Source organism: Fragaria vesca, linkage group LG5 (genome assembly GCF_000184155.1).
Source record: "Fragaria vesca subsp. vesca linkage group LG5, FraVesHawaii_1.0, whole genome shotgun sequence".
NCBI classification, from domain to species: Eukaryota; Viridiplantae; Streptophyta; class Magnoliopsida; order Rosales; family Rosaceae; genus Fragaria; species Fragaria vesca.
The window spans coordinates 22023773-22027900 of record NC_020495.1 but is presented as its reverse complement, the minus strand read 5'-3'; the positions used below and the strand labels follow the sequence as shown (position 1 = coordinate 22027900).

At 39.7% G+C, this 4128-nt stretch overlaps 1 pseudogene; it reads left to right on the top strand.

Moving 5' to 3' along the window:
* The first annotated feature begins 1759 nt into the window (after positions 1-1759).
* Positions 1760-3613, top strand: LOC101312739 (annotated as a pseudogene).
* The last annotated feature ends 515 nt before the right edge of the window (positions 3614-4128 follow it).

Genomic DNA, 4128 nt, shown 5'->3' with positions numbered 1-4128 from the left:
TACTCTACTCTACTCTCTCTCTCTCTCTCTCTCTCTCTCTCTCTCTCTCTCTCTCTCTCTCTCTCTCTCTCTCTCTCTCTCTCTCTCTCTCTCTCTCTCTCTCTTGCAGAGTAAACTGTCCCTTACTGCAAGCTAGGTTTTTGGCAACAGAAACTGTGATCTTCCTTGCATTCCTCGCAACAGGAAAGGGTCTGACACTACTGTTTCGTATACGAATTAAACCACTAGCAGCAGTTATACACTGTTGGAGTGGGAAAATTCTGTTGAGGCCTTTGCCCCACTAATAATATTCTAGCAGTTATACACTGTCAGAGAGGGAGTTATCCTGAAACATTCGAGGTCAGAACTCAACTAAAAATGCATTGAGTTGGGCGTCAGAAGGTTTTTTGCAGTTAAGTAACTATTCTGAATTGCCAGTAAATACCATACATGTTCCACGAATAATGTATTTATAGGTAAGAGCTTCGTTGCATGTACTGTGCACTGGGATAGGATGGTGACGAGGATTTAGGTGTGCAAATTTGTGATTGACAACTCGTTTTTCATACTTACTCATTGATATCCGTTCTTGAGTTTATAAATTGTTGAGTTTACCCTTATGATATTCTCATTATAATTTGTATTCCATTGAGTTCGTTATTTACGTACTAGACATTTGTTGTGTCTAGATTTAGGCAAATTAAATTACTTTTTGTAAAATAAAGATTTTACACCTTAAAATGTTTTACACTTTTGTTGCGTTTGTTTAAATGTTTTCTTTAATAAATTACCTAGCATTTCTCTTGATTTTTGTTTTAAAGACTAGTGATATTATGATGTGCCTAAACTGAGGAGGTGTAGTTTGGGGCGTTACAGTGAATACGACTATATCTTGAAGATCTACTAAACAGACTCGCGTGGCGATATCCTCAAATCATGCAGAGATTATTGCTCTACATGAAGCTGTTGGTGAATGTGTTTAATTAAGGTCAATCATCACACGTACATATCAAAGGAACTTGTGTATTGTTCCACAACTGATAAACCGACGTGCATTTATAAAGATGATTCAGCTTGCATCGAGCATATGAAGCTTGGTTTTATCAAAGGTGACCATACGAAACATATTTCGCCTAAGTTCTTCTACAATTAACAACATCAAGCGTTTCTTAATATTCAATTGAATCAAGTAGTTTTGAAGGAAACGTGGTAGATTTATTAATTTACTAAGTCTTTGCCTAAATCTATTTTTGATAAACATATGAAAAACATTGGAATGTGACGATTATCTAGTCTCTCATATTAAAGTACTTATCAGGGGAAGCATCACATGATTGCGTTCTTAAAGAAACAGTTGATGTGTTGCACTCTTTTTGTCTCTCGATCAAGATTCAATTTTTTCCATTAGGTTCTTACTTGATAAGGTTTTTAATAAGATAACACACCATGTGTACCATTTTAGCATGTAGACGCGCAACACAAGGAGAGTGTTTTAAGATATTCACTTTGTGTGTGTCTTGGTCTAATACTAATAGGAATATAAACTGATTCCATGTAGTGTTAGGCTTCCAAGTTTTTTTTTTTTAAAAAAAATAATAAATAAACCTGTTCCTTTAGGGAGAGGAGGGCAAAACTCTATAAATAAGAGGGACAAAACAATTGAAGAAACATAACTCTTTTTCGACCAAGGAAAAGAAAAAGAAAAATTGCAGAGCTCTTTGAAAATCTTAGACCTGAGTCAGTGGCTTCTTGAGGAAAGGAGGAGGTAGATTTCACGGCGATGGCTCTTAATCTTCGGCAAAGGCAAACAGAATGTATTGCTCGTATGGTGAATCTGAACACACCCGTTAATGCGACGGGAATGGCAAATGAAGAGGTATATAAGATGTTGATCTATGATAAGTACTGCCAGAACATTATCTCCCCACTGATCCATGTTGAGGATCTTCGAAAGCACGGTGTGACCCTTCATTGCCTTATTGATAAGGAGAGAAACCCCGTCCTCGATGTGCCTGCGGTCTACTTTGTCCAACCCACCCATGCCAACATTCAACGGATCATTGTCGACACGTCCAACCTGCTCTATGATAGCTTCCATCTCAATTTCTCGTCCGTGATTCCCTGTCCACTTCTGGAGGAACTGGCCTCTGGGGCTGTGAATTCGGATTCGATACATCGGATTTCGAATGTGCATGATCAGCATATGGAGTTTGTGACGCTGGAGGATAATTTGTTTTCCTTGGCACAAAAGTCTAGTTATGTTCAGTTAAATGATCCCTCAGCAGGGGACCGTGAGATTGAGGAGATTATTGACAAGATAGTTTGTGGGTTGTTCTGTGTTTTGGCTACTCTTGCTGTTGTGCCAATTATCAGGTGCCCACGTGGCGGACCGGCTGGTAGCGTCGGCATTAGATCAGAGGCTGCGTGACCACTTGTTGTCGAAGAACAATTTGTTTTACAGAAGGCTGGAATTTCGTGAGCTCTTTTCAGAGCCTTATATTGTGTCTATTTGATCGTAATTTTGAGTTGGCTGTGGGGATACAGCATGATTTTAGGTACCAACCGTTGGTGCATGATGTTCTTGGGTTGAGGCTTAATAGGCTTAATCTTCAAGGTGAAAAGGGCGGGATGAAGTCGTATAAGTTAGATAGCTCAGACCCGTTTTGGGCAGCAAATCGGTCTTTAGCATTTCCTGAAGTGGCAGGTGAGATTGAGAGCCAATTGGCTAAATATAAGAAGGACGTTGATGTGGTAAATAGAAGGACTGGAAGTGGAAACACAAAACATTTGATGAGGGCAGTGAACTCCTTACCTGAGTTGACTGCAAGGAAGCAGGTGATTGATAAGCACACAAATATTGCAACTGTGTTATTGGGCGAGATCAAGGAGAGGTCGCTTGATGCTTTTGCCAACAAGGAGTATGACATGATGGCTAGAGGGGGCATTGATCAAACAGAAGTTTTGGGTGCGCTTAAAGGGAAAGGAACTAAGATGGATAAGCTGCGGTTTGCTATCATGTATCTCATTTCATCAGAAACCATTAACCAGGCACAAGTCGAATTAGTGGAAGCAGCCCTTAGGGAGTGTGAGGTTGATACCCGCGCATTTCAGTATGTGAAGAAGATCAAGTCCCTGAATGTTTCGTTGGCATCAGCAAATTATACCAGCAGAAGCAACATAGTTGATTGGGCAAAGAGACTCTATGGGCAGTCAATTAGTGCTGTGACCGCCAGTGTGAAAAATTTGTTATCTAGTGATAAGCAGCTGGCATTAACTAGGACAGTGGAGGCTTTGATGGAGGGAAAGCCTAATCCAGAGGTTGATTCTTACCTTATGTTTGATCCTCGTGCTCCAAAGCCAAGCTCGGGAAGCAACCATTTAAAAGGACCTTTTATGGAAGCTATAGTGTTCATGGTTGGTGGTGGCAACTATGTGGAGTACGGGAGCCTGCAAGAGCTTGTACAGCGTCAACAGCTAGCCTGTGAGGCATGTTATCTATGGAACAACAGAAATCCTCACAGGAGGGGAGTTTGTGGAGCAGCTTGCTCTTTTGGGTCAGAAAATGGGACTCGGTGACATTGGTCCTTCAATTTTCAAACTATACAAAGGAAAGAAAATGATCATGAGAAGCTAAGAAAACATGGGGAGTGAAAATGTATAATTTTCTGCATAGTTTGAAAAAGTTAGCAGGTAGAAGTCAATTGGAGTACATATTTTGTTATAGCATGTAGAAGCTTTTGTCAATCAGATATCTTTTGTGAAGAGTTTCTATTGTTAGAAAGTTAAGCAATTGAAGAAACACTTCCCTCGCCGTCTTCCATATTTTGTTAAACAGATCATAGAACCTCCCCTTAAGGCTATAGCAGATGCTAATTAACATTGTCAAAACAAAATCTTTCATGATCACCCCCGTACGCCAAGAAGGCACAAATTTGCACTTTGCATTCTCCTGAGTTCTCGTATAGAATCTGGACGTGTATGTTGTAAAATATGCACATATTGTACCTAATATATTCCTTAATCAAATACACCTATTTATATTGAGTGCGGCTATTGGGACCTCCAGATTTGCTCAGTGTACCTCAACATGTTTTGACGTATTGGATTACAAATATAACCTCATACAAAATAACAATAATAGACATTGAA